The 12,516-nt window shown below is 45.9% G+C and overlaps 1 protein-coding gene and 1 pseudogene across 1 annotated transcript in view; one reads left to right on the top strand and one right to left on the bottom strand.

The window, feature by feature from the left end:
• Positions 1-12,516, bottom strand: part of LOC133646648 (muscarinic acetylcholine receptor M5-like) — a 141,043-nt gene that overhangs the window by 111,003 nt on the left and 17,524 nt on the right. The window lies entirely within an intron of this gene.
• On the top strand, positions 4,773-5,522 carry LOC133645927 (src substrate protein p85-like; annotated as a pseudogene).

Here is a 12,516-nt window from a genome sequence, read left to right as displayed (position 1 = left end):
GTGACTAACTGAAGGCAGAGACAACAGCCAGATACCTTAGCAGAGACCAACAAGAATTCAAAGTACCTAATAGCAAGATGGCGAGACCAACACAATAAATTGTATTAGGATTTAATTTATTAACGTTAATCTTAACAGCCAAAAAGTTGCTGAATAATGTTTGTAGTCGCTAGCCAGGTATGCCCAAAACAAGAGTCGCTAAACCTAGCAGCAAAGTTGCTTAATTGCAACACACTCTAGGATTCAGGGGAATTAAGGATAATAAAGATATTAATTGTACAACTTTTTGTACTTTTTTTCTAGTTTTTTGAGTCGCCAGCCATGTATGGCCAAAAGTCGCTAATTGAATGCCAACGTTGCTTAATCGCCAACACACTGGGACTCACTGAAGGACTGACTGAATAAAAAAGATAATTAAGATAATTGTGTACTTTTCTCTTCTGATATTTTCTCTAAGGACCCCAAGCTATCTGCAAGCAGCAATAATGTCTGACAGACAGGAGAGCAGAGTGGTCAGTGATGAATGGCAAGGGAACAGGCTGATTTGTACTGAGGAGAAAGAGAGAGAGAGAGCCAATTACAGTGAAATATATTCCAAAAGAGCCAAGTGACTAGCTGAAGGCAGGGACAAATGCCTTGGAGTGACCAAGAAGAGTGCAAAGTACCAAATGGCAAAATGTGGGAAGACCAACAGGAAGATCTGCTTTTACCACTTATCTTCACAACCAAAAAGTCGCTAAATGATGTTTTTAGTCGCTAGCCAGGTATGGCCAAAAGACGCGAAATCTAGCGGCAAAGTCGGTCAATCACACAGTGAAACAAATAATTTTAAAAAGATAGTAATCGTACAATGTCTTGTACTTTTGTCTTCTTTCTTAATATTTCTCAAAGGACACCAAAATGTCGCTATCTGCAGGCAGCTTGCTAGCTATGATGGCAGCAACAATGTACCTTAGAGTGACTGACCAACAAGAGCTCAAAGTACCTAATGGCAAAATGTGGAGAGACAGACACAATAAATTGCATTAAGATGAAGAGAACTGTTGCTATTATTAATCTTAACATCAACCAGAAAGTCGCTAAATGTCACCAGCCAGGTATGGCCAAAAGTCGCTTAATTGGCCACACACAGTAACAGAGAAACTAACAAAAAAAAGATCATAAAGATAATAGTTGTACAACTGTGTGTACTTTTGTCTTCTTTCTAAATATTTTCCCAAAGGACACCAAAATGTTGCTATCTGCAGGCGGGAGCGTGCCTATGTTCCCCGGGTCCTATGTTCCCCGGGTCCTATGTTCCCCGGTTGTTCCTGGGTCTTTGTATGCGACCGGGGAACTTAGGACCCTTTTTCTAAAAAAGGGTCCTATGTTCCCTGCATTGTATCTGGCGAAATTGCGAAATTGTGCCCTGACCAAAACCATCCCTAAACCTAACCTGTCACAGGGCGTTGTGGAGCACTTTTTTTTGGCGAAATTGTGCCCTGACCAAAACTATCCCTAAACCTAACCTGTCACAGGGCGTTGTGGAGCACTTTTTTGGCGAAATTGTGCCCTGACCAAAACCATCCCTAAACCTAACCTGTCACAGGGCGTGCGGCAGCAGATAGAGCAACTCAAACGCGAACTTCCTTCCTTCGACAACTTAAACGCATCTCTGTCATGCGTGTCTGCGTGCGTCTTACTTAGTCGCGCATTGGAAGCAGCGGGGAACATAGAACCCTTTTCTGGAAAAAGTGTTGTACGTTCCCCGCAGCGGGGAACATAGAACCCTTTTTTTTAAAAAGGGTCCTTAGTTCCCCGGTAGAGGGGAACATAGGACCCGGGTAACATAGGGACGGGGAACATAGGGATGACCCGCTGCAGGCAGCTTGCTAGCTATGATGGCAGCAACGATGTCTGCCAGACAGGAGAGAGTGGTCAGTGACGATCGAATCGAGAAAATGACAAAATGGGTCAAAGACCAAAAAGTTATTAACTGACAGCAGTGACAAATGTCAGACTGTAAACTTTCTCGAAAGAAAAGGACAAAATGGGAAGATGCTGATAATAACAGCAAAATGGAAAATATAAGAATTTCCAAGTAATGCTCAACTCAAGTGTGTGTGTGTGTGTGTGTGCGCGCGTTAAACTTCTTGTTGAATGATTTCAAATTATCTCTTGAGTCTGAACTGAGGGAAAGGAAACCAAATTTTGAGCAGTCTCTCACGAGTTCAAAATACCAAATGAGGAGATTCTAAAAGAACAGACCGGTTTATGAAAGACTTGATGGGGGAGGGGCACAGCTAAGAATACTTGAGTGAGATTCTGTGATCCAAATTCGAGATAGAGCTTTTTGATAATGATAATTTGTCAGAGTAAGGTTGTGTAATCAAAATTTGAGAATGAGCTTTGTCAATCAATCAAGAATATTTGCATTAAGTTCTGTGATCAAAATTCAGAAACAACCTTTAATAATTGATAAAGAATATGTGAGTGAGGTTGTGTGATCCATCCAATTTGAGAATTAGCTTTGATAATAATGATTGAGAGCCTCTGGCCCTCTGTGGATCATGGCCGCGGGGCCAATTTTGCCTGGCCCCTTGGGGCCTCTGTGGGTCGTGGCCGCGGGGCCAAGTTGGCCTGGCCCCTTGGGGCCTCTGACCCTCTATGGATCGGGGCCAAGTTGGCCTGACCCCTCGGGGCCTCTGGCCCTCTATGGATCATGGCCGCGGGGCCAAGTTGGCCTGACCCCTTAGGACCTCAGGCCCTCTGTGGGTCGCGGCCGCGGGGCCAAGTTGACCTGGCCCCTTGGGGCCTCTTACCCTCTATGGATCGTGGCCGCGGGGCCAAGTTGACCTGGCCCCTTGGGGCCTCTGGCCTTCTGTGGCTCGCGGCCGCGGGGCCAAGTTGGCCTGGCCCTTTGGGGCCTCTGGCCTTCTGTGGGTCGTGGCCGCGGGGCCAAGTTGGCCTGGCCCCTTGGGGCCTCTGACCGTCTATGGATCGTGGCCGCGGGGCCAAGTTGACCTGGCCCCCTGGGGCCTCTGACCCTCTATGGATCGTGGCCGCGGGGCCAAGTTGGCCTGGCCCCTTGGGGCCTCTGACCGTCTATGGATCATGGCCGCGGGGCCATGTTGGCCTGGCCCCTTGGGGCCTCTGGCCCTCTGTGGGTCGCGGCCGCGGGGCCAAGTTGACCTGGCCCCTTGGGGCCTCTTACCCTCTAGGGATCATGGCCGCGGGGCCAAGTTGGCCTGGCCCCTTGGGGCTTAAGATTATTATTTTTGCAAAAGTAGTTTTGCTTGGGTCGCGGCCGCGGGGCCAAGTTGGCCTGGCCCCTTGGGGCCTCTGGCCCCTTGGGCCTGGGCCCGGTAGGCCCGGTCATTAATCCACCTATGCTTGTATATGTACAGTATGTTTATATGTGTGCTTGTACAGTGAATGTACATGTACAGTATGTGTATATGTGTTTGTACAGTGAATGTATATGTATAGAATGTGTATGTGTGTGTTTGTACAGTGAATGTATATGTACAGTATGTGTATACAGTATGTGTGTTTGTAGAGTGAATGTATATGTACAGTATGTGTATATGTGTGTTTGTACAGTGAATGTATATGTACAGTATATGTATGTGTGTGTTTGTACAGTGAATGTATATGTACAGTATGTGTATGTGTGTGTTTGTACAGTGAGTGTATATGTACAGTATGTGTATATGTATGTTTTTACAGTGAATGTTTATGTACAGTATGTGTATACAGTATGTTTGTATAATGAGCGTGCATGTGGATGTACGAACTTTGAGTGTGTAAATATGTACTGTATTTGTATATGTATGTGGGAGCGTAGGTACCTATATATGCGTGTATGTATGTATGTGAGTATATGTGAATTTGCATGTACAATACATTTGACTCCCAGTGTGTGCGGGAGCCAGAGTACGGCCCCAGCCTCCCCGAGAGCCCATCCCACAAACAGTAGGTGTGGTGCCCAGGGAACCAGGGACCACCGCCCCCACGCAGCCAAGCCGGACAGCGACAGGAACCCCAGAGCCTGGCCCACCACTGACTGTATGAATGACGGACATTCATACAAATAAAGAGAAAATCCTGAAACAGTAAACATTTTAATATTTGTGTTAAAGCTAAAAGTAACATCAAATTGCTTACTTATTAATAAGCATGTAAGGTGTTTGTTTGATAGTTAATACAGAGTCTATGTGTGTTTAAATAATTCTTATAGTTTTTTTATTGGTACTTAAAACATTTTTACTACAAGAAAGAATAATATTAATGACGCTTGGATATTACTTAAGAGAAGTCAGTGTACAGCTTGAAAAGTAGTATGGATGTACAGATGGTTCGATCCCCGTCTCTGGCCATTTAAGTCACTGCCGTTATGTCCTTGGGCAAGACACTTCACCCTTGCTCCCAGTGCTGCTCACACTGGTGAATGAATGATAGGTGGTGGTGGGAGGGGCCGTAGATAGAAAAGCACTATATAAATCTAATCCATTATTATTTAAACAACAATGGTTGTTTGTGGGGATGTCTGACTGATACTATCGACCGATGTTGGCATAAAAAATGAAATATCGAATCATATCGGTAATGGTTTTTCTGCCTAATGAAATCAGATAAGGTATTGCCTGGATTTCACCCGAATTAATGGATAATGCTCGGTATTTGTGGTCATGCGACTTTTAACGGTGCGACTGGTGAAAGCCAATATCCAGCATCTCTCGTTGGGTGTTGAATTATTTTCAGTGAATAGTAAATTTACACTGCTATGTAAGATGTGTACTGACTACTCCAAAGTGGATTTATCCAAGGATATACTATACTTGTTGTGGAGGGGGGCGTGGCCTGCGGGCCTGCAGCGAAGCGGGGGTGCCAAGACAGTGGCTTGTTCAGGACATCAGGAGCACATAAATATCCACCGCCTCCGTGAAACAGTGTCAACAGAGCATACCAGCTTGAAGCAGAAGGAATTACTAGCCCCATTACCACTCCTAGCCCGACTCCAGCAGTCCAGCCTTCTGCTTTTCCAACATACGAGAACAAAGATTATGAAGCTGTTGAAGAGAATGGAGAACAACTTTATGATGCCGAACCAAAGGGTAACTTCGAGCAGGAAGTGCTTTACGATACCCCTGCTGAAGAGGGGCAGTACGAGTATGGTGAGGACCCTGGGATGACAGTGGTTGCTCTGTATGATTACCAAGCAAGCAGCCGGCGAAGACGAGATCTCCTTTGACCCAGATGAGGTCATCACCAACATTGAAATGATCGATGAGGGCTGGTGGAGAGGCATGTGCAGAGGGGTTTATGGTCTTTTCCCTGCCAATTACGTGGAAGTCCGCAGCCAATGATGTCACCCTGCACACAAGGAGATGCTTTCCAATAATCTTACCATGTCATGCTTTTCTCTTAAAATCTCCTTTCCATATCATGGTGCTTCAACACTGTGCAAGACATCTCAGGTCTTCTCGTAGCTTTCCTTTGCTCCTTTACACCCCACCTAACTTGATTATTCTGCGGGATGAGAAAACATGACTCAACTGCCTGTAGAAACTCTGGTAAATGTTTCCACCTTGCAGGCATGAGTTGCATTTTAGGACTTAATGGGTCATCTCCCAGAATTAAGCATCAAAAACTGCCGATCAGGTACTACTGCTAAGGTTAGAGAGGAACATTTAGTCTTTCCAAAGACCAGATTGGTAACAATAGTGTCTCAAAACAGTGTTGAGTGGAAGATAGAAAGTGGTCACTGGATGCTAAGCAGTCCACACACAAGATAACCTTTTTCCCTTCTTCGGCCTTTCATCATACTTTGTATGAAACCAAAAGACAGAACATATGTAGAAGTTCTTGAAAACAACCTTATGCTTCGTATTGAAGTTCATGCAGTATGCAAATCTCCTTTGAATCTGCAATTGCATCAGTTGTATTTTGAATTTAACAGCATCAAGGGCATATCTGGGCACCTGGGCACATCTCAACATTAACACTAAAGCTCATGGTTGTGATGGTATTGATTTGTTACTGTTGAATGAGAATCATGTACATATAGATAAAATGTATGATGTTTTGAGAGTAGATTTGGAAAAAAAAATATTCCTTGTCACAATTTGTTGTTGTCTGTGGCTTTTTCTTTTGCCTTTGGGTAAGCTCGTTCTTTTGTGTCTTTTCATTGACATGAGATGCGGTTGTGGCCAATCGTCTGGAATCATGACCAAATGAGCCTGGGACCTTTTCAAAAAAGATTTACCTGCAGTGGAGACAACGTGAAGAAATAGAACAAACTGTTAAGGTGAGATTCCACACTTGTATACTGTAATAAAAATGATTTTAAAAAATGGGAATGATAACGTGTATACTGTATAGAAATTAATTCTACCACATGAATGGGCTATAGTCTACTAGTGTATTGTATTTATATAATACACTAAGGGTCTGATTTACTAATGGTTTGCGTGCAATAAAACACCTGCAAACTTGATAGCACACGCAAAGCCGATCTACTAGATGTGTGCAAAGTGGATTGAGCAATCCACTTTGCGTCTCTGTTTTCATTAATATTCCTAATATACCGTATGCTGAAAAGCAAAACGGACACAACACTGGGAGAAGATGGAAATAGATTACACAGCACGCAAGATGTAATTTATCAACACTTACTTCCGTTTTGAGAGTATTTTTTAGCGTTTTATTTAGTACGTCTTAAAAGTGCCTGCAAACTGACTCTGTGGATGCCCGAATCGCTTGTTAAAGCTGCACTGTTGGGACTTTGTCTGTCTGCAACTGATTACTACATATGAGACAAACACTCGTGGTTACTGTAACAATATGTGTTTTAAATCATGTAAGCCTTTATCATGTCCCAAAAATGACAGCGTTCTCCACTTCTATGGTATTAATGAGATTGTAAAGGATTGTTAATGTTGATGCACTGAAACCTCTTTCTTGTTTTAAAGCTACATAAAATAATAACGGTTCTTTGTTCTTGCACATAATAAATATTTATAAAGTGTTGTATTCATTAAATCAACGTATTGTAGCGTCCCGGAAGAGTTGGCGCTGCAAGGGGTTCTGGGCAGCTGTTCTGTTGTGTTTATGTTGTGTTGCGGTGCGGATGTTCTCCTGAAATGTGTTTGTCATTGTTGTTTGGTGTGATTTCACAGTGTGGCGCATGTTTGTGCCAGTGTTAAAGTTGTTTATACGGCCACCCTTAGTGTGACATGTATGGCTGTTGAGCAAGTATGCCTTGCATTCCCTTGATTGAGAGAGTGAGTGTGTAGGCCTGAAATTAACGCAATCATACGTAGTGTCAGCTTTTCTTGACATCTTTGAGTAAAGATCAATGTTGACCCATCCAACACTACAGTATTCTTGCCTGCCAAAGAGTGATTGAATGTAATAATTTTAGAAATTAACATATCTGTACATAAATGACTAGATTACCCTGAGGAGGATTACATACATTAAAATAAACTACATACTGTACTGTTTACATGTTGACGTACCTTCTTTAAAGTTGAAATCAACCACAAACGACAACTTGTTACTTGCCATAAATTGATCCAAAGTAATATTTTGATATTGACACCCTTTTTCTGTTATCAAATGGCTGGAATACTTTGAAGAGTATTACATATATCATAATAAAGTACATACTGTGCTGTTACCATGTTTAAGTACCCTCTATAAAGTTAAAATCAACCCTAAATGAAATTACAGAGATTGCCTAAAAGTGATTCAACGTAACATTTTGATATTGATACAGCTTTTCTGTGCATAATTGATTATATTATCCTGAGTAGTATAACACATATCAATATCAAGTACATACTGTACTGTTTACATGCTGAAGTACCCTCTATAAAGTTGAAAGCTCAACAGTAAAGCTTTAGCGACAGGTCCTGACCCGTTCGGCTTCGTCTGCTCCAACGTTTCACCCTCTCTTCTTGCTCGCGTAGCTTATATAACCAGCTGTTCATCCTCCGTATAATCAGGTTAAAAAAGATAAGGTTGTGAATTCTCATTTGTCCAAAAATAGTCGTTTTCGTCGTCTGTTACCAGGTCTGCCATGATTAGAACACACGCGCTTGTTGCCAGAAGTAGAATCAAAATCAGAATCAGAAATATTTAATTAATCCCCGGGGGATAATTCGGGTATTACCGTTGTTCTTCATGTATACAGTATTAGGAAAATAAAATAAAGATAATTAAAAGCAATATTATAAAATAAGCAATACAATAAACAAAAGTACCCAGTAGGACTACTATGTTATGTGTACCACATAGACAATATTTACATAGTGAATTTGCCAAATGAGCTTTGTGAAACAGGTATTTTAGACATATAAGTGTAAACATATATATTATTACAGATTAATATATATATCCAGGTTAATAAACCTGGATATATATATTAATCTGTAAAAATAAAAAATAAAAAATAAAAACTATGGACCCAGATTTCCCTCGCCCGGACGCGGGTCACCGGGGCCCCCCTCTGGAGCCAGGCCCGGAGGTGGGGCGCGATGGCGAGCGCCTGGTGGCCGGGCCTGTCCCCATGGGGCCCGGCCAGGCACAGCCCGAAGAGGCAACGTGGGTTCCCCCTCCAATGGGCTCACCACCCATAGCAGGGGTCATAGAGGTCGGGTGCGATGTGAGCTGGGCGGCAGCCGAAGGCAGGGCACTTGGCGGTCCGATCCTCGGCTACAGAATCTAGCTCTTGGGACGTGGAACGTCACCTCGCTGGGGGGGAAGGAGCCTGAGCTAGTGCGCGAGGTGGAGAAGTTCCGACTAGACGCACAGCAAGGGCTCTGGAACCAGTTCTCTCGAGAGGGGCTGGACTCTCTTCCACTCTGGCGTTGCCGGCAGTGAGAGGCAACGGGCTGGGGTGGCAATTCTTGTTTCCCCCCGGCTCAGAGCCTGCATGTTGGAGTTCAACCCGGTGGACGAGAGGGTAGGTTCCCTCCGCCTTCGGGTGGGGGAACAGGTCCTGGCTGTGGTTTGCGCTTACGCGCCAAGCCGCAGCTCAGAGTACCCACCCTTTTTGGATTCACTCGAGGGAGTACTTGAGAGTGCTCCCCCGGGTGATTCCCTCGTTCTACTGGGGGACTTCAACGCTCATGTTGGCAGCGACAGTGAAACCTGGAGAGGCGTGATTGGGAAGAATGGCTGCCCGGATCTGAACCCGAGCGGTGTTTTGTTATTGGACTTTTGTGCCCGTCACAGATTGTCCATAACGAACACCATGTTCAAACATAAGGGTGTCCATATGTGCACTTGGCACCAGGACACCCTAGGCCGCAGTTCCATGATCGACTTTGTAGTTGTGTCGTCGGATTTGCGGCCTCATGTTTTGGACACTCGGGTGAAGAGAGGGGCGGAGCTTTCTACCGATCACCACCTGGTGGTGAGTTGGCTGCGATGGTGGGGGAGGATGCCGGACAGACCCGGCAGGCCCAAACGCATTATGAGGGTTTGCTGGGAACGTCTGGCAGAGTCTCCTGTCAGAGAGAGTTTCAATTCCCACCTCCGGAAGAACTTTGAACATGTCACGAGGGAGGTGCTAGACATTGAGTCCGAATGGACCATGTTCCGCGCCTCTATTGTCGAGGCGGCTGATTGGAGCTGTGGCCGCAAGGAAGTTGGTGCCTGTCGTGGCGGTAATCCTAGAACCCGTTGGTGGACACCGGCGGTGAGGGATGCCGTCAAGCTGAAGAAGGAGTCCTATCGGGTTCTTTTGGCTCATAGGACTCCTGAGGAAGCGGACAGGTACCGACAGGCCAAGCAGTGTGCGGCTTCGGCGGTCGCGGAGGCAAAAACTCGGACATGGGAGGAGTTCGGGGAAGCCATGGAAAACGATTTCCGGACGGCTTCGAAGCGATTCTCGACCACCATCCGCCGCCTCAGGGGGGGAAGCAGTGCACTATCAACACCGTGTATGGTGAGGATGGTGTTCGGCTGACCTCAACTGCGGATGTTGTGGATCGGTGGAGGGAATACTTCGAAGACCTCCTCAATCCCACCAAGACGTCTTCCTATGAGGAAGCAGTGCCTGGGGAATCTGTGGTGGGCTCTCCTATTTCTGGGGCTGAGGTTGCCGAGGTAGTTAAAAAGCTCCTGGGTGGCTAGGCCCCGGGGGTGGATGAGATCCGCCCGGAGTTCCTTAAGGCTCTGGATGCTGTGGGGCTGTCTTGGTTGACAAGACTCTGCAGCATCGCATGGACATCGGGGGCGGTACATCTGGATTGGCAGACCGGGGTGGTGGTTCCTCTCTTTAAGAAGGGGAACCGGAGGGTGTGTTCTAACTATCGTGGGATCACACTCCTCAGCCTTCCCGGTAAGGTCTATTCAGGTGTGCTGGAGAGGAGGCTACGCCGTATAGTCAAACCGAATTCAGGAGGAACAGTGTGGTTTTCGTCCTGGTCGTGGAACTGTGGACCAGCTCTATACTCTCGGCAGGGTCCTTGAGGGTGCATGGGAGTTTGCCCAACCAGTCTACATGTGTTTTGTGGACTTGGAGAAGGCATTCGACCGTGTCCCTCGGGAAGTCCTGTGGGGAGTGCTCAGAGAGTATGGGGTATCGGACTGTCTGATTGTGGCGGTCCGCTCCCTGTATGATCAGTGCCAGAGTTTGGTCCGCATTGCCGGCAGTAAGTCGGACACGTTTCCAGTGAGGGTTGGACTCCGCCAAGGCTGCCCTTTGTCACCGATTCTGTTCATAACTTTTATGGACAGAATTTCTAGGCGCAGTCAAGGCGTTGAGGGGATCTGGTTTGGTGGCTGCAGGATTAGGTCTCTGCATTTTGCAGATGATGTGGTCCTGATGGCTTCATCTGGCCAGGATCTTCAGCTCTCACTGGATCGGTTCGCAGCTGAGTGTGAAGCGACTGGGATGAAAATCAGCACCTCCATGTCCGAGTCCATGGTTCTCGCCCGGAAAAGGGTGGAGTGCCATCTCCGGGTTGCGGAGGAGACCCTGCCCCAAGTGGAGGAGTTCAAGTACCTCGGAGTCTTGTTCACGAGTGGGGGAAGAGTGGATCGTGAGATCGACAGGCGGATCGGTGCGGCGTCTTCAGTAATGCGGACGCTGTATCGATCCGTTGTGGTGAAGAAGGAGCTGAGCCGGAAGGCAAAGCTCTCAATTTACCGGTCGATCTACGTTCCCATCCTCACCTATGGTCATGAGCTTTGGGTTATGACCGAAAGGACAAGATCACGGGTACAAGCGGCCGAAATGAGTTTCCTCCGCCGGGTGGCGGGGCTCTCCCTTAGAGATAGGGTGAGAAGCTCTGCCATCCGGGGGGAGCTCAAAGTAAAGCCGCTGCTCCTCCACATCGAGAGGAGCCAGATGAGGTGGTTCGGGCATCTGGTCAGGATTCCACCCGAACGCCTCCCTAGGGAGGTGTTTAGGGCACGTCCGACCGGTAGGAGGCCACGGGGAAGACCCAGGACACGTTGGGAAGACTATGTCTCCCGGCTGGCCTGGGAACGCCTCGGGATCCCCCGGGAAGAGCTAGGACGAAGTGGCTGGGGAGAGGGAAGTCTGGGTTTCCCTGCTTAGGCTGCTGCCCCCGCGACCCGACCTCGGATAAGCGGAAGAAGATGGATGGATGGAGGTTAATAAACCAGTATCCAAGTGTGTGACTCTTGAAGTGATACGTTGTAAAGTTTGATGGCCACAGGCAGTAATGATGTTCTGTTTTGAATGTTTGGGAGATAATTCTAGCACTAGTAGGAACGATACGTAGGAACAGACATTTCTTGACAAAAGTAGGAAGTGCCTTGCTCGGGGCAATGAAATCAATGCGCTGAGGAAAGACGTTACAGCAATGCTTAAAATTACCAAAATACGGATAAATATTGTACATATTACATATTGATATGAACGTGTCTGTTACTACATTATACATACATACCTACAGCGTGTATATAAAACATTGAAGTTGTTTTAGAGGACTTTGAAGGCAACTTGATAGTGTTTTATCTTTAAAATCCTAAAAAATAAATAAAAGACAAGGGTCTTTTGTCTCTCATAATGATTGTGAATGATAGGCAACATTCCAAAACCATTAAAAGGGTCATATTGTGATTTTTTTTGCTACATTTAGAATATCTTCTTGTGGTCAACATGCAAGGGTGGTTCTTTGGTCAAAATATTGCATAGATTATGTTTTACAGACCATCTTTAAGCCACTTTCTGACCATCTCTTCAGGATGCGCCATTTTTGGCAGTCTTATTTATGTGGCTCCACTTTCACTGCATCTTTACCCCGTCAGCCGTGTTGTAGTGTTTAACGCTTCCATATGATTATTATTATTATATGGAGTCGACTGACAGATATAAGTTCAAACAATACGCTACTTTGCATTAGTAGCAATGGCGACAGCGGAGGATGCACATGCATGTACGAGCCAGTCTGCCCTACAACAAGAGGATAGAGAAAAAAAAGGAACTTATTGATGACTACAGTGGCGGACTCAGCAAAGTTCTTCAGGTAAACCTCTAGCACACTGGTTATC

This window comes from Entelurus aequoreus, linkage group LG03 (genome assembly GCF_033978785.1).
Source record: "Entelurus aequoreus isolate RoL-2023_Sb linkage group LG03, RoL_Eaeq_v1.1, whole genome shotgun sequence".
NCBI classification, from domain to species: Eukaryota; Metazoa; Chordata; class Actinopteri; order Syngnathiformes; family Syngnathidae; genus Entelurus; species Entelurus aequoreus.
The sequence above is the reverse complement of the archived record's forward strand: the minus strand, read 5'-3'. Positions and strand labels throughout refer to the sequence as shown.